This window comes from Lagenorhynchus albirostris, chromosome 14 (assembly GCF_949774975.1).
Source record: "Lagenorhynchus albirostris chromosome 14, mLagAlb1.1, whole genome shotgun sequence".
Classification (NCBI taxonomy): Eukaryota; Metazoa; Chordata; class Mammalia; order Artiodactyla; family Delphinidae; genus Lagenorhynchus; species Lagenorhynchus albirostris.
In genome coordinates, this window is record NC_083108.1 from 50,342,722 (window position 1) to 50,367,391 (window position 24,670).

The following is a 24,670-nucleotide window of genomic DNA, read 5'->3' on the forward strand; positions in this document are numbered from 1 at the left end:
TAGCATAATGTTTTTAAGGTTAAACCATGTTGTAACATGTATCAGTACTTCATTCCTGTTTATGGCTAAATATAATATTCCATTATATGGACATACCACATTTTATTTATCCATTCGTTAGTTCATAGACAGTTGGGTTATGCCCACTTTTTGGCTGTTATGAATAATGCTGCTTTGAACATTTGTGTACAGGTTATTGTGTAGACATCCAGTTTCACTTTTGACCTTTCCCGATATATTTTACATAGATATAAACACAATATAGTTTTTTTTATATGTATAAATTTATTTATTTATTTTTGGCTGCGTTGGGTCTTCGTTGCTGTGCGCGTGGGCTTTTCTCTAGTTGTGGCGAGCGGGGGCTACTCTTCCTTGCAGTGTGCGGGCTTCTCATTGTGGTGGCTTCTCTTGTTGCGGAGCACGGGCTCTAGGCACGCGGGCTTCAGTAGTTGTGGCTCGCAGGCTCTTGAGTGCAGGCTCTGTAGTTGTGGCGCACAGGCTTAGTTGCTACGCGGCATGTTGGATCTTCCCGGACCAGGGCTCAAACCCGTATCCCCTTCATTGGCAGGTGAATTCTCAACCACTGCACCACCAAGGAAGCCCTATATAGTTATTTATTTCACGACTGATAAGTACATTCTTTTTTGATGTGAAAGATTCAAACATTGCATAAACGTATAAGTAAAATGGGAAGGTATTTTTAAAAATTCTTTGTATACCCTTTCATCTCCATCTTTTACCACCCTACAGGTAAGTACTATTGATATTTTAGTGTGTATTCTTTCAGTGTGTTTTCTTTGTGTTAGAATACTTATATATGACACATTAATTTATCTCTTTCTTACAAAATTATTTTATGCAATTTATGTACTTCTTATTTCTAATGACTATCAAAATTCTACCTTGGCATTTTGGTTTTTTCTCCTTTGGACATTTGGGCTATTTTTGATATTTTTGCTAATGTAAATGCTACTGTTGTCATCGTTGCTGTCATGTAAATTTTTTTTTTTTTTTGGTTTTATTTTCTTGATGTGGGTGGATGGTAGTATCATAAATTGTGGAGAACAGACATAGTGGAATGACCTGTTAGATAGTTGAGTTTAAGGTGCCTTTAAGACATCAGGATGGACATGTCCAGTATGTTGTTGGATATCTGAGTATCACTAGGGATGGAAATTGTGTTGGGGATATTCATTTGTATGTTAATGGCTTACAGATAGTAATCGAAAGTATGAGTATAGATGAAATTATCTAATGTGTGTCTTTTGTGGTAAGAGAACAACACTTGGGGAATGTTAATTTGTTAAGAGGCCAGTGGAAGAAGAGAATTAAAAAAATTAAATTGTCCATGTCTGTCTTTTTTAGAGTTTTAACTAATAATGTTGAGAATAATGTTGAGTTTTACTGAATATCTATTATAAATCTAGTGTAATAGAGAGAATTTGTCTTTGAATGTTTGGAAAAATTTATTAGGGACGATACCTTGTATTACTGTGTGTGTTTTTGTTGCATTCTGTTAATGGTTTATTGTTGCTTCAGTTGTGACATTTTATATGTTTTTGGTTAGTGGTAATTAGTTTATGTTCTTTAAAATGCTTTTTAGTCTGTAAGTATTAATTGGGCGTTTTAGAAGGTGAGAAATACTTGGATTACCCTAAATAGTGTGTGAATGGATTGGCAGGATACACAGAGAAATAAGGAAGAGAAGACTATTTGTAGAGCCAGATCTTGTGCAAGGAAAAAACGGGAATCACCAAACACTAGACCTTATAGAAACCTGAAGATAATTCAGGACTCAGAAGGTTGCTGAGAAATTTCCTCTGGGGGAATTAAAACGAGGTAAGCCAGATGTTCAACCAGGGATGATTTTTGCCTCCCAGGGAATACTTGGCATTGTCTGAAGATATATTTGATTGTCAGAACTGAGGGGAAGGTGCTCCTGGTATCTAGCAGGTACACATCAGGGATGCTGCTGTTAAATACCCTCCATGCTCAAGACAAACACCACCACCACCACCACCCCACCCCCCGCAAAGATTTTATTTGCTCCAAAATGTTAGTAGTGGTGAGATTGGAAACCTTGCATGTTGGCTGCTCTTCGGTCAGTAATCTCTTTGGGGGCATAGGGGCAGGAGTTTCAGGATATAACTATTTATGAACTACCTAAGGGCCCGCACTTTTTTTTTTTTTTTAAAGCAGGTACGTGTCGGCATGGTGAATTTTCAGAAAGGGGTTATGAACTTGACAAGCCACCAGACTCAGATTTTCAGTGAATATTTCTCTTATCTCTTGGATGTGGCAAAAGGATTGTGTAGTTGAAATGGACTAAGAATTGGTAGGTTATCAGAGTTTAGGCGATTAAGAACCTATGGTCATTCATGTGAATTTTAAAACCTATGATGTTTGTAATAGTTCGGTTTGAGAAGATTATGCTTGAAGAGTTTTTGGTGATCAATAGATTACTATAGTGAAGAAAGAAGGTATAAGAACAGAATGGCATAAACCTTAAAAGAAAAGTGGAAAAAATTTTGCATGTGAGATGAAACTGCTGTGCTGGGAACACTGTAGGTCCCTTGATGTGATACAGCCTGCTTAGGAGGTGTATTAGTTTCCTATGTCTTCTGTAACAAATTACCACAAACTTAATGGCTTAAAACAACAAAAATTTATTTTCTCACGGTTTTAGATGCCCAGAGTCAGAAATCAAGATGTAGGCATGGCTATGCTCTCTTCATAGGTTTTAGAGAGGAGTTTGTTTTTGGCCTTGTCCAACTTCTGGTGGCTGCCCTTGCATTCTTGGGCTCGTGAACACAGACCCCCAATCTCTGCCTGTTTTCACATTGTTTTCTACTTTCTGTGTTTGTCTCCCTATGAGTGTCTCTTATAAGGATACTTGTCGCTGGATTTAGGGCCCACGTGAATGATCCAGGATGACCTCAAGATTCATATTTTCACTGGGAAAGGGTTTATGTGGGCTTCCAAAGGAGAGGGTTAAGAAAGAGTGAGATCCACTGTGGAAATAGAGTCAGGAGGAAGATAATAAAGGAAATGATAACCGATATGAGGAGCTTGCATTTGGTTGGTGGATGTGCATGACTTCTAGGGCCTTTGAGACTGGATCTGTGCAAATTGAAGGTCTTCGGTGTTAGAAAAATGATGCTATTGATAGACCTTTTAGTCTTTGCTTTATGCCAGGTTCAAACTGAGGACTGCTGAAAAGTTGTCCTGTGATCTCAGAAGCAAAATCTTTTCCAGCTGGTTGGATGGCTTTCTGAATTTGTACCAGTGTTTTATGGAACTGAAGAGACTTTTGAAGTAGTTGGGGAAATAGACCTTAAGTAAATTATTTTGGAATTGAGAGGTGTCCTGAGCTGAATTCTGCAGTAAATCTTTTGACAGAATTACTACACCTTGAGATGGCTAGAAGTTTCCAATGATGTATGAAATATCAAAAGCATGTTGGGCAAAATAGTCCTAGGGTTGTATAGAAAAAAGGCTGTTTGATTTTAAGAAGTGTTTTTCTGGTGGGCATGGGGGTGGTTACATTGAGGTGATAGGGTAGTTGTTTTTATTTGACTGGTTGATGTCATGTATTAATAGAATTCCTAAAATTCAGTCATCTCTGTGTTCCTTTTATCAATTTTACTTGGTAGTGGTGGACCACTTGGCTATGCCCATGTTGTGTTAAAAATGCTAACTTGTTTTAATTTAAGGCTTTCATGTATCTTTTTGTATATGAGATTAGAAATGTGTGTGTGTGTGCACATGCACATGTGCACACTAGTTTTGTTATCAAGACAAATTTTGTATTATTTTGGGTAACTTGTTTTTTTGCTGCATTCTGGAACAGAAAAGTTATCAGTTATTTGAAAGCAGAGCTATTCCTTCTGCCTGGAACACTTACTAGTCTCAGGTGGGAATATGATTAATGCAGTCAAGGGATAGCAAGGGGGCCAAGAAAACTGGAGTAGAGTGACCAGGGGAAAAACTAGGAAGTAGTTAATAGTTAATATGAGCCTTTGCTTTTGCTCTGATTGAGATGGGAAGTCACTGAAAGGTTTTGAGCAGAGAAATAATGGAGCCTGACTTAAATTTTAAAAGGACTACCTTGGCTGTTTTGTGTAAGAAGCTGAAGGGGGCGGGGGATGCAGGGGAGGGAGGAACAAGGCTGAAGGCACAGTTACCAATTAGGAAGCTGTTGCAGAAATCCAGGTGAGGGATAGTGATAGCCTGGACCAGGGTGATAGTGGTTGAGATGCTAAGTGGTCAGATTTTGGATGTGTTTTGAAGGTAGGTGAGTTAATGATGGCTTGAGTGGATATGAAGTTTAAGAGAAAAGTTGGGGTTGACTCCAAGGCTTTGTTCTAAACAATTAAGGATGAACATGTCATTTACTGAGATGAGGGGGAAAATCCTTTGGAAGCTTTAGGTTTAGGAGGCAAGATTAGGGGTTCAGTTATTGACATGTTAAAGTTTCAGATGTTTAGTAGTTCAGTAAAAATCTCTATGAATAGTATTCCTGTGAGTTTAAATTTTTTCTATTTCAGATTATATTCTCAGGCATTTCTAGATTCTAGATTCTTTTTGTTCTCATTTTCTTTGACCTATTGAGTAAATTGGGATAAATTATTTTCAGAATTTCCATTTTGGTGAGATTTTAAAATACATTGTATGCGCATTCTAAATTTAAAAAATGGTTAAAACCTTTATATGCCTGACCTGTTGAGTGTCAGGATAAATGGACAGAAATGCAATAAAAGTGGAGAACTTTCTCAAAAATTTCAAAGTAATACATGTACATTGTTATTAAAGTCAAATTGCACTAAAAGCCATACAGTGTTGAATATCATCCCACTCCTCACCTTTCCCCATCTCCCAGTACCTTTCTCCAGGAGCTGCCACTTTCACTGTCCTAGCTGTTTTCTTTATATCTAGCTCCATAGTTTTGGTGGTATGCAATAACTTCTATATTTTGATTGATCAACTTCAGATGTTATTGACTTTTTGCCTCCATAGTTGAGAATTGGCTCTCCTGCTTTCTTCCCCATATACCTTAATAGACTTACATTTCAAATTGTTTAAGCCAATAGTGAGTGGTACTATAACTATGTAAATATTGTTTACTGCCGAGCTAAGTATTTTTCTGAAACTATATCCCCCTTTTCACTTTTTCATGGAGTTAGTAATTGCCTCACTTTTCTTTTGCTTAATTTCCTAAGATGTTAGGGCAATTTTTCTCCCCAATGTCCCCAACCCCATGTCACATGCAATTTTTCTCCCCAATGTCCCCAACCCCATGTCACATGCCCGACTATTATTTTTTGTACTCCAACAGCAGGTCCAATCCCTTCTCTAACCCACCCACACTACCTTCAGGGTTCCTTTTGGGATCCTTCATTCCATCTATTTCATTGTGGGTTGGTTGCTCTCTTGGCCTGTTCTCTAAAGTGTTTGTGCAGTTAATACTGCCACTGGCAGCAAATTACTTACATTCTTTGAATTCTCAGACTTTTTTGGGGGGGCCTGTCATGCAGCTTGTGGGATCTTAGTTCCAGGGATGGAACCTGTGCCCCCTGCAATGGAAGCATGGAGTCCTAACCACTGGACTGCCAGGGAATTCCCAGAATTCTCAGACTTTTAAATTTTAGCCCATTGTGGTGGTTTTCCATTGCCTTTTTGGATTTCTTTCTCCTTTCATCTCTCTTCCTCCTTTTTTTTGTGATGAGCTTGTTCAAATTTCTTGTCTGTTTTTTCCTTGGATTGGCTATTTTATTGATTTGTAGGATTTTAATAATATAATCTGTACATACTAATCTTCTGTAGGTTACGTTTTACCTTTTACATTTTATATCTATGATCAGTCCATTTGGCATTTGCTTTCGTATATGGTTCGAGGTAGGAATCCGGTTTCACTATTTTCCCCATATGATATCCAGTTGTCCCAGCACTATTTCTTTAAAAAATCTATTTTCCCAGCTATGGTATTGTATATCATAAACCAGTTGACCATAAACGTGAGCCTGATTCTGGGCACTCTGTTTTGTTTTGTTTTTTTCCGACATTTATTTATTTATTTGGCTGCGCCGGGTCTTAGTTGCGGCACTCGGGATCTTCGTTGCCTCGTGCGGGATCTTTTAGTTGCGGCATGTGGGATCTAGTTCCCTGACCAGATATCGAACCCAGGCCCCCTGCATTGGGAGTGCGGAGTCTTAACCACTGGACCACGAGGGAAGTCCCTGGGCACTCTGTTTTGTGTCATTGTTCTGTCCCATTGGTCTATTTGTTTATCCCTGAACCAATATCACACGTTACTGTGGTTTTACAATAAGTGTTGATATCTGGTAGGGCAGGTTCACCCACCTTGTGGTTTTCTTAAGTGTGATTTCTTATGGTTTATGTAAAACAGATTTTTAAAATTTCCAAACATCTGGGCATTTTCTACTTAGACTTTTGTGGATTATTCATTTCTAGTATAATTGCATTGTGATCAGAGAGCACTTGTGGTATCATTCCTTAGATGTTTGTGGAGACTTGCTTTAGGACTTGTATTTGGGGACACCTTTGTAAATGTTCTGTGTGTGCTTGAAAAGAATATATTTTGCAATTGTTGGGGTAATGTGTATATATTTGTTTTTTTTAATTATTTTATTTTTTGGCTGCGTTGGGTCTTCTTTGCTATGCGCGGTCTTTTCTCTGGTTGTGGTGAGCGAAGGCTACTCTTCGTTGCAGTGCGTGGGTTTCTCATTGCAGTGGCTTCTCTTGTGGCGCACGGGCTCTAGGTGCGCAGGCTTCAGTAGTTGTCGCTTGTGGGCTCTAGAGCACAAGCTCAGTAGTTGTGGCGCACAGGCTTAGTTGCTCTGTGGCATTTGGGACCTTCCCGGACCAGGGCTTGAACTGTGTCCCCTGCGTGGGCAGGCGGATTCTTAACCACTGTGCCACCAGGGAAACCCCGTGTATATCTTTATTAGTTCAAATTTAAAATTACTTGTCTTGTTCATAATTCTGTATAATTAGTTCATAATTCTGTACATTGAATTTCTTGTTCATTTGTTTTGTTTTTTTGTCTGCTTGTTCTATCACTTGCTGAGAGGGGTGTTGCCAAATCTCTAAGTTACAGTTTTGGATTTATATATTTCTCCTTGTAGTACTTGTAATTAGGGGACTCTATATATCAATTTGGGAATTACACGTTTTCAGACTATGTTTTTAGGTGTGTGCAGTTTGAAATTGTTACATCTTCCTGTTGAATTGAAGCTTTTATCATTAAGGTATGACTCTTTAATATTGCTTTTTGTTTTAAGGTTCTTGGCTTTTTGTTTTGGTTTGGTTTTTACCACACCACGCCACTTGTGAGATCTTAGTTCCCTGACCAGGGATTGAACCCGGGCCCTCAGCTATGAGAGCATGGAGTCTTAACCACTGGACCACCAGGGAAATCCCCTAACAGACTATTTAATGCTTTGGTGTACTCTAGAGCAGGTGCTGATAAACTGTTTTGTCCCTTGGGCCAAATTTAGTCAGTTCTCCTCCTTTCCTTCATTCCTCAAAATGGTTTTACATTTTTTTTTAAGGGTTGTAAAAAAAAAATAAACAAAAAACCAAAGAAGAATACGTAATCATGACTGTATGTGAGCTACAAAGCCTAAAATATTTGCTATCTGGCCCTTTGAAGAAAGAGAATATCATGTGAGTCCATCCATGACAATAAATGGTCTTATCAAGCCTTATATTCCATCTTTGTTGGTTTATTACCTTTAGATTCACTCTTGTTCTCCAGACTCCTATTGATGGTTAGTGTAGAGACTGTTTCCTCCTAGGACTGGTCTCTTATTTCTTTGGACTGTGTTGGGATCTAATTCTCATATGACTGGGGAGAATTGGTATGTATTTCTTTTTGAGGCATCTGCTCCAGGTGCAGTAAGTGAAAGGTTTTAACTCAGAAGGCTGGTTGGGGGTGTGTGTACCTTTGTAGGCAAGGGATTTGGGAGTTTATAGAGTTTTCAGCCTCCCTGTGTCTGCTCTAGATGTCCCTGCATCTTTGTCTTGAGTTCCCATTTACTACCAACTTTGTCAAAAAATAGGAGCTCACTGGTAGTACTCAGTAGGGTGGGAACCTGTATCATTTCTAGCAGATATACACCAGAACAAATACTAATTTTTTATTCTAGTACCCTTCAATTTGCTAATATTTCTGTTTGTCCTTAAGCTTTGGGTGATTTAAGGAACATTCTAATCTGTACATGAGTGTAGATGGATGAATGCTGCTGCCCCTGTTTACTTCCTGCTTTTGAGACCTGTAACAGAAATGATCATGACCCATTGAATACTGGGCACGAATCCAAAAAGGAGGCTGTCGGTGGAGGACACTCATTTTTTTTTTCCTACTGTGAAAATTCCACTTCTTCCAAGTGCATCTTGTATTGGATACGTGTAATGCACTGCTACTCTGTGTGTTCTGCCTATTTTAAGGATACAGAAATTGTAGTTGGATGGTCTCTTAATATCAAGCATAAAGTTCTCAAAATAGATTATAAACACAGGTCTCTCTGGTTAGGACCCCCTCCCCTTGTGTATCTGGAGAAACTGAGTAAAAATTAAAAATAAGTAGAAGCCTTGGGTTGATACCTAATTCTGTCTTTGGAAGCTACCCCATATGGGGCAGCTGGTTCACAGAGACTTTGCTTCTCAAGAATGAGAAGTGGGATTAGAAGGATGGAAGCAGCTGCTACTTAAGGTCAGTGTTGTTCTTGTCTCCATGAAATTTGGAGCAATATACAGAATTGACAGTTTCTGATTTGCTGTTGTGCCTAGAAATTAAAGGTAGCCTAGTTTGCTTTTCTCTTTTTTAAAAAATGGTTTTAGCAAGAAAAAAAGGACTCAGGTTACTAACGTGAGGAATGAGAGGGGATATTACTAACAACCTCACAGAAATAAAAGAGGATTATAAGAGAATACTATGAACAGTTGAATACACTAACAATTTTGATAACCTAGATACAATGAAAAAATTCCTAGAAAGAGATTGAGTCAAGAAGAAATAGAAAATCCAAATAGACCTATAACAAATGAAGAGATTGAATTAGTAACCAAAAAATCATCCAAAAAGAAAAACTCAGTCCCAGATGGCTTTACCAGTGAATTCTATCAAGTGTTTAAAGAATTAACATCAAGCATTCCTAAACTCCTCCAAAAAATGCAAGAGGAGGGAATACAGCTTAGCTAATTCTATGAGGCCACTGTAAAACCCTGATACCAAAATTAGACAAAGACATCACAAGAAAGGAAACTATGGTTCAATATTTTTATAAATATACACATAAAAATTCCTCAACTCAGTACATGCAAACTGAATCCAGCAACATATAAAAAGGATTATACACCCTGACGAAATGGGATTTATCCTATCAATGCAAAGTTGGTTCAACATATGAAAATTAACAAGGTGAGATACCATGTTAATAGAATAAAGGGGAACAAAATCACATAATCACCTCAATAGATGCAGAAAAAGCATTTAACAAAATTTAACATCTTTCATGATAAAAACATTCAACAAAGCTGCAATAGAAGAGCATCTATGAAAAGCCTGTATCTAACATTATACTTACCGGTGAAGGACTAAAGGCTTTCCTCCTAAGATCAGCAATAAGACAAGGATATCTGCTTTTGCCACTTTTATTCAACATTGTACTGGAGGTTCCAGCCAGGACAATTTGGCAAGAAAAAGAAATAAAGGCATCCAGATTGGAAAGGAATTAGTAAAACTATATCTGTTTGCAGATGACGCGGTTTTATATGGAGAAAATCCTAAGGAATCCACACAAAAAAACCTGTTAGAGCTAATAAATGAATTCAACAAGGTTATAAGATACAAGAACAACATACAAAAAGCAATTGTATTTCTCTCTACTAGTGATGAACCATCCAAAAAGGAAATTAAGAAAATAATTCCTTTTATAGTAGAATAAAAAAACAATAAAATACTTAAGAATAAATGTAACAAAAGAAATGCAAGGCTTGTACACTGAAAATTACAAAACATTGTTTAAAATTACTAAAGATGACCTAAATAAGTGAAAAGATATCTATGTTCAAGAATTGGAAGACATATTATTAAGATGGCAGCATTCCTCAACTTGATCCTCAGATTCAGTGCAATTCCTTATCAAAATCCTAGCTGACTTTTTGGGCAGAAATTGACAAACTGATCTTAAAATTAATATCAAAAAGCCAAAACAATCTTGAAAAAGAGAAATAAAGTTGAAGGAGTCACATTTCCTCATTTAAAAACTTAACTGAAAAAAGAGCCAATGGGAGTTCCCTGGTGGCCTAATGATTAGGATTCCAGGCTTTCACAACACTGCGTGGCCCAGGTTCAATCCCTGGTCAGGGAACTGAGATCCTGCAAGCCACATGGCGTGGCAAAAAAAAGAAGAGAGCGCTAAGAATATACAGGGGAAAGGACAGTCTCTTCAGTAAACGGTGTTGGGAAAACTGGACAGCCACATGTAAAAGAATGAAACTGGAACACTATCATACACCATACACAAAAATTAACTCAAAATAGATTAAAGACTTGAACATAAGATCTGAAACCATAAAACTCTTAGAAGAAAACATAGGCAGTTAGCTCCTTGACATAAGTCTTGGTGATGATTTTTTGAATCTGACACCAAAAGCAAAAACAACAAAAGCAAAAATAAACAAGTGGGACTGCATCAAACTAAACAGCTTCTGCACAGCAAAGGAAACCAACAAAATGAAAAGGCAGCCTACTGAATGGGAGAAAATATTTGCACATCATATATCTGAAAATAAATGATGAATTCATATAACTCAATAAATAGCAAAAAAAACAGTTCAAATAAAAAATGGGCAGAAGATCTGAATGGAATTCTTCCAAGGAAGACATACAGAGAGTCAACAGGAACATGAAAAGATGCTCAGAATCACTAATCATTAGGGAGATGCAAATCAAAATCACAATGCTATATTACCTCATACCTGTTAGAATGGCTGATATCAAAAAGACAAGAAATAAAAAGTGTTGGCAAGGATGTGGAGAAAAGGGAACCCTTGTGTACTGTTGGTGGAAATGGAAATTGGTGCAGCCACTATGGAAAACAGCATGGAGGTTTCTTAAAAAATTAAAAATAGAACTACCATATGATCCAGCAATTCCACTTCTGGGTATTTACCCGAAGAAAATGAAAAACACTACCTCAAAAAGATATATGTACCCCCATGTTCATTGCAGTGTTATTTGCAATAGCCAAGTTATGGAAACAATCTAAGTGTTTATCCATGGATGAATTTTTGTACATCAAAGGACTCTTATCAAAAATGTGAAAAGACAGCCAATAGAATTGGAGAAAAATATTTGTGGTTCATGCATCTGATGAGAGTCTAATATCCAGGTAAAAAACTGTTTCAACTCAATGATAAAAGGAAAAATGACCAAATTTTTAGAATGAGGAAAGGATTCAAATAGACATTTCTCCAGAGAATAAATACAGATGGCCAATAAGCACATGAAAAGATGCTCAACATAATTACTCATTAGGAAAATACAAATTAAAACTTCAATGAGATACTACTTTACACCTAAAAGGATAACTAAAATTTTAAAAATTAATAATAAATGCTAACAGGGTTGTAGAGAAATTGGAACCCACACGCATAGCTGGTGGGAATGTAAAATGTTGCAGCTGATTTGGAAAACAGTCCCTCAGAAGTTAAACACAGAGTTTCCGGGCTTCCCTGGTGGCGCACTGGTTGAGAGTCCGCCTGCCGATGCAGGGGACACGGGTTCGTGCCCCAGTCCGGGAAGATCCCACATGCTGCGGCGCGGCTGGGCCCATGAGCCATGGCCGCTGAGCCTGCGCGTCCCGAGCCTGTGCTCTGCAACAGGAGAGAGGCCACAACAGTAAGAGGCCCACGTACTGCAAAAAAAAAAAAAAAAAAAAAAAGAACACAGAGTTTCCATATGGGCCAATGGTTATATTCTTAGGTATATACCCAGGAAACTTGAAAACATGTTCACATAAAAACTCCTTCAGGATTATTCATAGCATTATTCATGATAGCCAAAAAGTAGAAACAGCCCATCTAACAATCCATCAACTGATGGATAGGCAAACAAAATGTGATATATTTATACAATGGAATAGTATTTAGCCGTAAAGCACAAGATATTACTGAAACATGCTGCAACCCTGCTTGAACCTTGAAAACATTACGTTAAGTGAAAGAAGCCTACCACAAAAGGCCACATGTATTTATGATTTCATTTATATGAAACATCCAGAATAGCCAAATCCATAAAGACAGAAAGTGGATTTGTAATTGCCAGGGACTGGAAGGGGGGTGAGAAATAAGAGAATGACTGCTAATGGGTTTGGGGTGGCAAAGATACTCTGGAACTACTGGCAATTGTTGCACAACTCTGAATATACTAAAACCTACTAAATTGTACACTATAAATAGGTGAATTTTATAGTCCTATCTCAAATTACATCTCAATTATAAAAAAATTTTTTTTTCTGACCACATAACGTAGCTTGTGGGATCTTAGTTCCTCATCCAGGGATTGAACCCAGGCCCTCAGCAGTGAGAGCATGGAGTCTTAACTACTGGACTGCCACGGAATTCCCGAATATAAAATGGTTCTAAAAAAATCACTTTAAACTTAAAAATATATTGGGTGATGTAATCTAAATATTTTAATGATTAAAATTTGAGTATATTTTATTATAATGTACTGTTGGGAAATTGGATGTACTCTTAAATTCTCAGGTACTTTCTAACATATATCTTGTAAATTATCTTTCTATATAAATGTTACTGTGGGTTTTCTGAAGTGATCATTTTATGTTCTTTATTTATTTTTTTATTTTTGGCTGTGTTGGGTCATCGTTGCTACACGCAGGCTTTCTCTAGTTGCGGCGAGTGGGGGCTGCTCTTTGTTGCGGAGCACAGGCTCTAGGCGCGTGGGCTTCAGTAGTTGTGGCACGTGGGCTCAGTAGTTGTGACTCGTGGGCTCTAGAGCTCAGGCTTAGTAGTTGTGGTGCACGGGCTTAGTTGCTCCCCGGCATGTGGGATCTTCCTAGACCAGGGATAGAACCCGTGTCTCCTGCATTGGCAGGCGGATTCTTAACCACTGCGCCACCAGGGAAGTCCCATGTTAAGTTTGATTATTGATTTTTGGCCCCAATATTGATTTTATTAGAATTCTATTAATAACTTGGCTCTGGGTTGTGGAGGGATCTTGTCAGTTTAACAGGTTAGAGAATGCATTTCAGTCCTTGATTGCAAGATTTTATTTAATAGAAAGGGATGTTGTTAAGTTGTATAATGCTAGGTTGATAATGATTTAACACGTAGGGCAAACTAAAGTGAAGTGATCCTTAGCATGCCTGAACAGGTGAGTGACAAGTACCGCAGATTTGTGTATCAGTTAACCTTTTTATTATGGTAGGTCCCAACTGCCAAATGTTAAAATATTTAGAAATTGCGAGGAAAAGAAGTAAAGTAAGGTAATTCATCATTTTTAAAATTAAAATTCTTGGCGCTAAAGTAATAAAGGAAATTAAATGAGTTTTCTGTTTTTTCAAGTTATTGTACCTCTGAGGCTTAATCTTGGGTAGATATGGAGCTTCCCAGAAAATTTAACTGCAATATGTATTAATCAGTTATTGCTGAATGAGAAACTGCCCTACAGCTCAGTGGTTTAAAACAGCAGTTATTTTTGCTTATATATCTGTAGAGCTGCTGTGGGTTAGGTGACTTAGGCTTAGCTGTGGGTGTGTGGGTGGGCTTTAATTCTCCCTGTGGGTTGGGCTTGGCACCTCATTTGGGGTTTGGCCCAGTCTTACTGTTTGTGTTTCTTCTGGGGCCTAGGCTGAAGGGGCAACATCTTCCTGCTGAAACTCTTCTCGTGGTGATGACAGAGGTAACAAGAGGGCAAGACCAACTGCACAAAGATATTTCAAACCTCTGTTTGCATACTTTCTGCTAACACCCCATTGGCCAAATCATCAGATGCAAGGCTATGGGGGCAGGAGAGTATGCTCTGTCCACCATGAGGCCAAAGTAAGACATATGATCAAGCTAAGCATCTGATGGGAAGGAAAATAATATACTCCTTACAGGGAGGTGGGGTTTCGGATAGAAGGTAGTGGTTATTTTTGAAGAAAAACCAAATTTATTATACAGTATAAAAAATGAGATGAGGCTTCCCTGGTGGCGCAGTGGTTGAGAGTCCGCCTGACGATGCAGGGGACACGGGTTCGTGCCCTGGTCCGGGAAGATCCCACATACCGTGGAGCAGCTGGGCCCGTGCACCATGGCCGCTGAGCCTGCGCGTCCGGAGCCTGTGCTCCGCAACGGGAGAGGCCACCACAGTGAGAGGCCTGCATACCGCAAAAAAAAAAAAAAAAAAAAAAAAAAAATGAGATGGTGACCATATTGAGTTGCATGATTTTTGTATGTCAAGTGAAAAATCGTCACTAGGCCATTGTTTAGTCTAGTTTAGTCTAAGTTGTTTTTTTGTTTTTTTCTTTACATCTTTATTGGAGTATAATTGCTGTACAGTGGTGTGTTAGTTTCTGCTTTATAACAAAGTGAATCAGTTATACATACACATATGTTCCCATATCTCTTCCCTCTTGAGTCTCTCTCCCTCCCACACCTCCAGGCGGTCACAAAGCACCAAGCTGATCTCCCTGTGCTATGCGCCTGCTTCCTATTAGCTATCTACCTTACGTTTGGTAGTGTATATATGTCCATTCCTCTTTCTCGCTTTGTCACAGCTTACCCTTCCCCCTCCCCATATCTTCAAGTCCATTCTCTAGTAGATCTTTGTCTTTTTTCCTGTCTTACCCCTAAGTTCTTCATGACATTTTTTTCCCTTAAATTCCGTATATATGTTAGCATACGGTATTTGTCTTTCTCTTTCTGACTTACTTCACTCTGTGTGACAGACTCTAGGTCTATCCACCTCATTACAAATAGCTCAATTTCGTTTCTTTTTATGGCTGAGTAATATTCCATTGTATATATGTGCCACATCTTCTTTATCCATTCATCTGATGATGGACACTTAGGTTGTTTCCATCTCCTGGCTATTGTAAATAGAGCTGCAATGAACATTTTGGTACATGACACTTTGAATTATGGTTTTCTCAGAGTATATGCCCAGTAGTGGGATTGCTGGGTCATATGGTAGTTCTATTTGTAGTTTTTTAAGGAACCTCCATACTGTTCTCCATAGTGGCTGTACCAATTCACATTCCCACCAGCAGTGCAAGAGTGTTCCCTTTTCTCCACACCCTCCCCAGCATTTATTGTTTCTAGATTTTTTGATGATGGCCATTCTGACTGGTGTGAGATGATATCTCATTGTAGTTTTGATTTGCATTTCTCTAATTATTAATGAAGTTGAGCATTCTTTCATGTGTTTGTTGGCAGTCTGTATATCTTCTTTGGAGAAATGTCTATTTAGGTCTTCTGCCCATTTTTGGATTGGGTTGTTTGTTTTTTTGTTATTGAGCTGCATGGGCTGCTTATAAATTTTGGAGATTAATCCTTTGTCGGTTGCTTCATTTGCAAATATTTTCTCCCATTCTGAGGGTTGTCTTTTGGTCTTGTTTATGGTTTCCTTTGCTGTGCAAAAGCTTTAAAGTTTCATTAGGTCCCATTTGTTTATTTTTGTTTTTATTTCCATTTCTCTAGGAGGTGGGTCAAAAAGGATCTTTCTGTGATTTATGTCATAGAGTGTTCTGCCTATGTTTTCCTCTAAGAGTTTGATAGTGTCTGGCCTTACAGTTAGGTCTTTAATCCATTTTGAGCTTATTTTTGTGTACGGTGTTAGGGAGTGATCTAATCTCATACTTTTATATGTACCTGTCCAGTTTTCCCAGCACCACTTATTGAAGAGGCTGTCCTTTCTCCACTGTACATTCCTGCCTCCTTTATCAAAGATAAGGTGACCATATGTGCGTGGGTTTATCTCTGGGCTTTCTGTCCTGTTCCATTGATCTATCTTTCTGTTTTTGTGCCAGTACCATACTGTCTTGATTACTGTAGCTTTGTAGTATAGTCTGAAGTCAGGGAGCCTTATTCCTCCAGCTCCGTTTTTCGTTCTCAAGATTGCTCTGGCTATTCGGGGTCTTTTGTGTTTCCATACAAATTGTGAAATTTTTTGTTCTAGTTCTGTGAAAAACGCCAGTGGTAATTTGATAGGGATTGCATTGAATCTGTAGATTGCTTTGGGTAGTAGAGTCATTTTCACAATGTTGATTCTTCCAATCCAAGAACATGGTATATCTCTCCATCTATTTGTATCATCTTTAATTTCTTTCTTCAGTGTCTTATACTTTTCTGCATACAGGTCTTTTGTCTCCTTAGGTAGGTTTATTCCTAGATATTTTATTCTTTTTGTTGCAGTGGTAAGTGGGAGTGTTTTCTTGATTTCACTTTCAGATTTTTCATCATTAGTGTATAGGAATGCCAGAGATTTCTGTGCATTAATTTTGTATCCTTCTACTTTACCACATTCATTGATTAGCTCTAGTAGTTTTCTGGTGGCATATTTAGAATTCTCTATGTATAGTATCATGTCATCTGCAAACAGTGACAGCTTTACTTCTTCTTTTCCGATTTGGATTCCTTTTATTTCTTATTCTTCTCTGATTGCTGTGGCTAAAACTTCCAAAACTATGTTGAATAAGAGTGGTGAAAGTGGGCAGCCTTGTCTTGTTCCTGATCTTAGTGGAAATGGTTTCAGTTTTTCATCATTGAGGACGATGTTGGCTGTGGGTTTGTCATATATGGTCTTTATTATGTTGAGGAAAGTTCCCTCTGTGCCTACTTTCTGCAGGGTTTTTATCATAAATGGGTGTTGAATTTTGTCGAAAGGTTTCTCTGCATCTATTGAGATGATCATGTGGTTTTTCTCCCTCAATTTGTTAATATGGTGTATCACATTGATTGATTTGTGTATATTGAATATATCTGCGTATATTCCTTGCATTCCTGAAATAAACCCCCCTTGATCATGGTGTATGATCCTTTTAATGTGCTGTTGGATTCTGTTTGCTAGTATTTTGTTGAGGATTTTTGCATCTATGTTCATCAGTGATATTGGCCTGTAGTATTCTTTCTTTGTGACATCCTTATCTGGTTTTGGTATCAAGGTGATGGTGGCCTTGTAGAATGAGTTTGGGAGTGTTCCTCCCTCTGCTATATTTTGGAAGAGTTTGAGAAGGATAGGTGTTAGCTCTTCTCTAAATGTTTGATAGAACTTGCCTGTGAAGCCATCTGGTCCTGGGCTTTTGTTTGTTGGAAGATTTTTTAATCACAGTTTCAATTTCAGTGCTTGTGATTGGTCTGTTCATATTTTCTATTTCTTCCTGATTCCGTCTTGGCAGGTTGTGCTTTTCTAAGAATTTGTCCATTTCTTCCAGGTTGTCCATTTTATTGGTATAGAGTTGTTTGTAGTAATCTCTCATGATCTTTTGTATTTCTGCAGTGTCAGTTGTTACTTTTCCTTTTTCATTTCTAATTCTATTGATTTGAGTCTTCTCCCTTTTTTTCTTGGTGAGTCTGGCTAATGGTTTATCAATTTTATCTTCTCAAAGAACCAGCTTTTAGTTTTATTGATCTTTGCTATCGTTTCCTTCATTTCTTTTTCATTTATTTCTGATCTGATTTTTATGATTTCCTTCCTTCTGCTAACTTTGGGGTTTTTTTGTTCTTCTTTCTCTAATTGCTTTAAGTGCAAGGTTAGGTTGTTTATTCGAGATGTTTCCTGTTTCTTAAGGTAGGATTGTATTGCTATAAACTTCCCTCTTAGAACTGCTTTTGCTGCATCCCATAGGTTTTGGGTCATCGTGTCTCCATTGTCATTTGTTTCTAGGTATTTTTTTATTTCCTCTTTGATTTCTTCAGTGATCACTTCGTTATTAAGTAGTGTATTGTTTAGCCTCCATGTGTTTGTATTTTTTACAGATCTTTTCCTGTAATTGATATCTAGTCTCATAGCGTTGTGGTCGGAAAAGATACTTGATACAATTTCAATTTTCTTAAATTTACCAAGCCTTGATTTGTGACCCAAGATATGATCTATCCTGGAGAATGTTCCATGAGCACTTGAGAAAAATGTGTATTCTGTTGTTTTTGGATGGAATGTCCTATAAATATCAATTAAGTCCATTTTGTTTAATGTGTTATTTAAAGCTTGTTTCTTTATTGATTTTCATTTTGGATGATCTGTCCATTGGTGAAAGTGGGGTGTGAAAGTCCCCTACTATGACTGTCGATTTCCCCTTTTATGGCTGTTAGTATTTGCCTTATGTATTGAGGTGCTCCTATGTTGGGTGCATAAATATTTACAATTGTTACTGTTACAATTCTTGGATCGATCCCTTGATCATTCTGTAGTGTCCTTCTTTGTCTCTTGTAATAGTCTATTTTAAAGTCTATTTTGTCTGATATGAGAATTGCTACTCCAGCTTTCTTTTGGTTTCCATTTGCATGGAATATCTTTTTCCATCCCCTTACTTTCAGTCTGTATGTGTCTCTAGGTCTGAAGTGGGTCTCTTGTAGACAGTATATATATGGGTCTTGTTTTTGTATCCATTCAGCCAATCTGTGTCTTTTGGTCGGAGCATTTAGTCCATTTACATTTAAGGTAATTATCGATATGTATGTTCCTATTCCCATTTTCTTAATTGTTTTGCGTTCGTTATTGTAGGTCTTTTCCTTCTCTTGTGTTTCTTGCCTAGAGAAGTTCCTTCAGCATTTGTTGTAAAGCTGGTTTGGTGGTGCTGAACTCTCTCAGCTTTTGCTTGTCTGTAAAGGTTTTAATTTCTCCATCAAATTTGAATGAGATCCTTGCTGGGTAGAGTAATCTTGGTTGCAGGTTTTTCTCCTTCATCACTTTAAATATGTCCTGCCAGTCCCTTCTGGCTTGCAGAGTTTCTGCTGAAAGATCAGCTGTTAACCTTATGGGGATTCCCTTGTGTGTTATTTGTTGTTTTACCCTTGCTGCTTTTTTTTTTTTTTTTTTTTTTGTGGTACGCGGGCCTCTCACTGTTGTGGCCTCTCCTGTTGCGGAGCACAGGCTCTGGACGTGCAGGCTCAGCGGCCATGGCTCACGGGCCCAGCCACTCCATGGCATGCGGGATCTTCCCGGACCAGGGCACGAACCCATGTCCCCTGCATCGGCAGGTGGACCCTCAACCACTGTGCCACCAGGGAAGCCCCCCTTGCTGCTTTTAATATGTTTTCTTTGTATTTAATTTTTGACAGTTTGATTAATATGTGTCTTGGTGTGTTTCTCCTTGGATTTATCCTGTATGGGACTCTGTGCTTCCTGGACTTAACTATTTCCTTTTCCATATTAGGGAAGTTTTCAACTATAATCTCTTCAAATATTTTCTCAGTCCCTTTCTTTTTCTCTTCTTCTTCTGGAACTCCTATAATTCGAACGTTGGTGCATTTAATGATTTAATGTTGTCCCAGAGGTCTCTGAGACTGTCCTCAGTTCTTTTCATTCTTTTTTCTTTATTCTGCTGTACAGTAGTTATTTCCACTATTTTGTCTTCCAGGTCACTTATCCGTTCTTCTGCCTCAGTTATTCTGCTATTGATCCCATCTAGAGTATTTTTCATTTCATTTATTGTGGTGTTCATCATTGTTTGTTTCATCTTTAGTTCTTCTAGGTCCTTGTTAAATGTTTCTTGCATTTTGTCCATTCTATTTCCACGATTTTGGATCATCTTTACTATCATTATTCTGAATTCTTTTTCAGGTAGACTGCCATTTCCTCTTCATTTGTTAGGTCTGGTGGGTTTTTATCTTGCTCCTTCATCTGCTGTGTGTTTTTCTGTCTTCTCATTTTGCTTATCTTACTGTGTTTGGAGTCTCCTTTTTGCAGGCTGCAGGTTCGTAGTTCCCGTTGTTTTTGGTGTCTGTCCCCAGTGGCTGAGGTTGGTTCAGTGGGTTGTGTAGGCTTCCTGTTGGAAGGGGACTAGTGCCTGCCCCTCCTGTTGGAGGGGACTAGTGCCTGTGTTCTGGTGGGCGAGGCTGGATCTTGTCTTTCTGGTGGGCAGGTCCACGTCTGGTGGTGTGTTTTTGGGTGTCTGTGGACTTATTATGATTTTAGGCAGCCTCTCAGCTAATGGGTGGGGTTGTGTTCCTGTCTTGCTAGTTGTTTGGCATAGAGTGTCCAGCACTGTAGCTTGCTGGTCGTTGAGTGAAGCTGGGTGCTGGTGTTGAGACGGAGATCTCTGGGAGATTTTCGCCATTTGATATTATGTGGAGCTGGGAGGTCTCTTGTGGACCAGTGTCCTGCAGTTGGCTTTCCAACCTCAGAGGCACAGCACTGACCCCTGGCTGCAGCACCAAGAGCCTTTCATCCACACGGCTGAGAATAAAAGGGAGAAAAAAATAATTGAAAGAAAGAAAGAAAGGAGGAAAAGGAAGGAAGGAAGATGGAAAGAAGGAACGAAAGGAGGGAGGGAGGAAGGAGGGAAGGAAGGAAAAAAAGAAAGATTAAAGTGAAATAAAATAAGAAAATATAATAAAGTTATTAAAATAAAAAATAATTATTAAGAAAAAAATTTTTTAAAACGGACGGATAGAACCCTAGGACAAATGGTGGAAGCAAAGCTATACAGACAAAATCTCAGACAGAAGCATACACATACACACAAAAAGAGGAAAAGGGGAAAAAAATCATAAATCTTGCTCTCAAAGTCCACCTCCTCAATTTGGGATGATTTGTGTCTATTCATGTATTCCACAGATGCAGGGTACATCAAGTTGATTGTGGAGCTTTAATCTGCTGCTTCTGAGGCTGCTGGGAGAGATTTCCCTTTCTTTTCTTTGTTCTCACAGCTCCCAGGGGCTCAGCTTTGGATTTGGCCACGCCTCTGCGTGTAGGAGGGCGTCTGTTCTTCGCTCAGACAGGACCGGGTTAAAGGAGCAGCTGCTCTGGGGACTCTGGCTCACTCAGGCCGGGGGGAGGGAGGGGCACGGAGTGCTGGGCGAGCCTGCGGCGGCAGAGGCCGGCATGACGTTGCACCAGCCTGAGGCGTGCCGTGCATTCTCCCGGGGAAGTTGTCCCTGGATCCCGGGACCCTGGCAGTGGTGGGCTGCACAGGCTCCCTGGAAGGGGGGTGTGGATAGTGACCTGTGCTCGCACACATGCTTCCTGGTGGCGGCAGCAGCAGCCTTAGCGTCTCATGCCCGTCTCTGGGGTCCGCGCTTTTAGCTGCGGCTCGCGCCCGTCTCGAGCTCCTTTAAGCAGCGCTCTTAATCCCCTCTCCTCGCTCACCAGGAAACAAAGAGGGAAGAAAAAGTCTCTTGCCTCTTCGGCAGGTCCAGACTTTCCCCCGGACTCCTTCCCGGCTAGCCGCTAGCCGTGGTGCACTAACCCCCTGCAGGCTGTGTTCACGCCGCCAGCCCCAGTCCTCTCCCTGCGCTCCGACCAAAGCCCAAGCCTCAGCTCCCAGCCCTGCCCGCCCCGGCGGGTGAGCAGACAAGCCTCTCGGGCTGGTAAGTGCCGGTCGGCACCGATCCTCTGTGCGGGAATTTCTCCGCTTTGCCCTCTGCATCCCTAATGATGTGCTCTCCTCCGCGGCTCCGAAGCTTTCCCCCTCTGCCACCCGCAGTCTCTGCCCACGAAGGGGCTTCCTAGTGTGTGGAAACCTTTCCTCCTTCACAGCTCCTTCCCACTGGTGCAGGTCCCGTCCCTATTCTTCTGTCTGTTTTTTGTTTTGCCCTACGCAGGTACGTGGGGAGTTTATTGCCTTTTGGGAGGTCTGAGGTCTTCTGTCAGTGTTCAGTAGGTGTTCTGTAGGAGTTGTTCCACGTGTAGATGTATTTCTGGTGAATCTGTGGGGAGGAAGGTGATCTCCAGTCTTACTCTTCCGCCATCTTCCCCTCATCCCTAAGTTGTTTTAATACTTAATAGACAGTTAATAGATAATACTGTTTTTGTATTCTCATGTTTTTTTATAGATTGTTTTACTTTAGCTATAGAATTTTTTTTTTTAAGATTAACAACCAGAAAACACACAGTAAGTTATTAGAAGCATCATTCATTAGAAGCATCGTCCATCAACCTGAAGAAAAAAGTTATGTGATTTTCATTTCAGGAAGGTAAGTGGCCTATACTATTACAGTTCAGTGCCTTCAAAGATAGTTGGTCAGTATACCAAATATACTTAATATATTCAGAGAAATGTAACTTTTTTTGACAAGATTATATGTTTACATAATAAAATGGGGTAGTTAGTGAAAAGTAAGTTTTTTTTGGTCACACTTCTCACTTGGTCCCGTAGTTCTCTTTCCTAGAAGTCTTCACTATTACTAGTTTCTTGTGTATCCTTCCATACCTTTTGTGTGCCTAAAGAAGCATACGTTTCTATATCTTTCCTTCCTCCCACTGTCTCCCTTTTTTTCTTTTTACACAAAGGGAAGTACACCCTGTTATGCACCTTGCATTATTTGGCTTAACAATGTTTCTCGGTTCTAGGTCCATATCAGTTACTTACAGTTCTATTTTTTAGACAGATTTATTAAAGCATAATTTATGTATAATAAAGTGCACCCTTTTAAAGGGTACAATTTGGTGGATTTTGACAGATTTACACACTCTTGGAACCACCATCATAATCAAGATAGAGATCATTTCCATTACCTCCAAAAGTCTATCTCTCCCTCCACTCCTGACCCCAGGCAGTGACTCATCTGCTTTCTGTTACTGTAGATAAGTTTGCCTTTTCTAGAATTTCCAAAAAGTAGAATCATAGTTTGTATAGTCTTTGTGTCTAGCCTTTTTCATTCAGCATCCTGATTGTGAAGTTCGTTCATGTGGTTCCAGTAGTTTGCTCCCTTTGATTGCAGAGTGTTCTGTTATATTGACATACCACATTTTTGTTTATCCATTCACCCGACTTTTGGGTTGTTTTCAGATTTTGGTTATTGTACACAAAGCTGCTTTTAAGATTTTTGGACAAGTTTTTATGTGGAGTGAACAGTATTCCTTCCTAAAAAATCTTTGTTTACCTCAGAATCTCAAAGATTTTTGCCTTTTTTTTTCTTTTAGAGTTTTATAGTTTTACATTATGTCTGTGATCAGTCTCAACTTAGTTTTGTGTGTTGTGTGAGGTAAGTGTTGATTTTTTTTTTTTTCTACTTGGATATCCAGTAGTTCCAACACTGTTTTTTTTCAGACTTTTCTTTCAACTGACCATAAATGTATGGGTCTGTTTCTGGATTTTCTTCCATTGATCTCTGTGTCCCTTTGTCTTGATTACTGTAGCTTTTTAGTAAGTCTTGAAATCAGATAGTGTATTTCGAGGTTTTTTTTAAAGGGCTTTGACTATTGTATGTGGATTTTTTTTTTTTTTTTTTGCTTTTTCACATAAGTTTTAAAATCAGCTTGTCAGTTTCTGTATAAAAAGCCTGTGGGAATTTTGCCTGGAATTGAGTTGAATCTCATCTCTGCTTTGACATGATTGCATGATATAGTATGAGTGTATCATTAATTATAAAGCAGTTTATAATGATGGACGTTGTGGATTTTCAGTCTGTTGCTCCAGTGTTCCAGTGAATTTTGTATTTACTTGTGTCTGTGCACTTGTGCAAGTATATCTGTAATATAAAGTCTTGAAAATGAAATTGTTTGATATTTAGCATTTATAATATAATATTGATTGATATTGACAAATTGTCCTGCATAGACATTGAATCACCTGCAGTGATATGAGAGTAACCTGTCACAAATCCTTGCTAAGACTGTGTTGTTAAACTTCTTGATCTTTTGCCAGTCTGACAGGTAAAAAATGGTATTTTGATTTGGTTCTAATTTGTTATTCTGTTATTATTTCACCAGCCATCTGTGGTTTACTTCCGGTGAATATATTATGGTGATAAGCTTATGCTGTTTCTTGCCAGTATTTTTCCCCCAGTTTTATCCCTCAAACTTGGGTTCTGAATTTTGTAACAAGGCTTGAAAGCCTTACCCACTCAAGACAAATACTAAAATTCTCCCAAGTTTTAATCTGTTTTTTATGGGGGGGGTTGTTTTATTTTTATTATTATTTTTTTTTTTGGCCGCACCGCGCAGTTCCCCAACTGGGGATTGAACCCGCGCCCTTGTCAGTGAAAGCGCAGAGTCCTACTCATTGGACCACCAGGGAATTCCCATGACAAACTTTTCAAAATCTTTTTTTCTCCATTGTGCTAGATGCTTTGACCCTTTTAATCTGGACGCTCATGTCTTTTAATTATAGGAAAATTTCTTGAATTCTTGGTTTTTTTCAGTTCTTTTTCTCTGTTTTCTAAAACCAGAATTACTGGACTCTTCTGCATGGCTGGTCCTTTTTCTTCTCTTTTGTCTCCTATTTGCCACCTTGCTGTTTTTGTTCTGCTTTATAGGCGATCTCCTTACCTTTATCTTCTATTGCTTCTATTGACTTTTTAATTTCTTTAATATTAGTTTTAATTTTCAAGAGTTCCTTTTTGTACTGTGAATGTTCTTATATATTTGTTTCATGAATGAATTAACTTATTTTTAGTTTTTGTCTGTGCATTGTTTTTTTCTTCCAAGCTACTTCCTCCCTGTTTTTTTAAGGGTCTCCTCTTGTATGTGGTGATT

The 24,670-nt window shown here is 38.8% G+C and overlaps 1 protein-coding gene across 7 annotated transcripts in view; it reads left to right on the forward strand.

Moving 5' to 3' along the window:
• The window catches only part of ESCO1 (establishment of sister chromatid cohesion N-acetyltransferase 1), an 80,719-nt gene that overhangs the window by 4,881 nt on the left and 51,168 nt on the right, over positions 1-24,670 (forward strand). For 5 of the 7 annotated variants that reach the window (XR_009534775.1, XM_060121354.1, XM_060121353.1 and 2 more), the window contains exon 2: positions 22,064-22,167. The exons of the other annotated variants lie outside the window; for them this stretch is intronic. The gene's annotated coding sequence lies outside the window, so the exon portion shown is untranslated. The remainder of the gene's footprint in view (positions 1-22,063; positions 22,168-24,670) is intronic. 7 annotated transcript variants of the gene reach the window in all.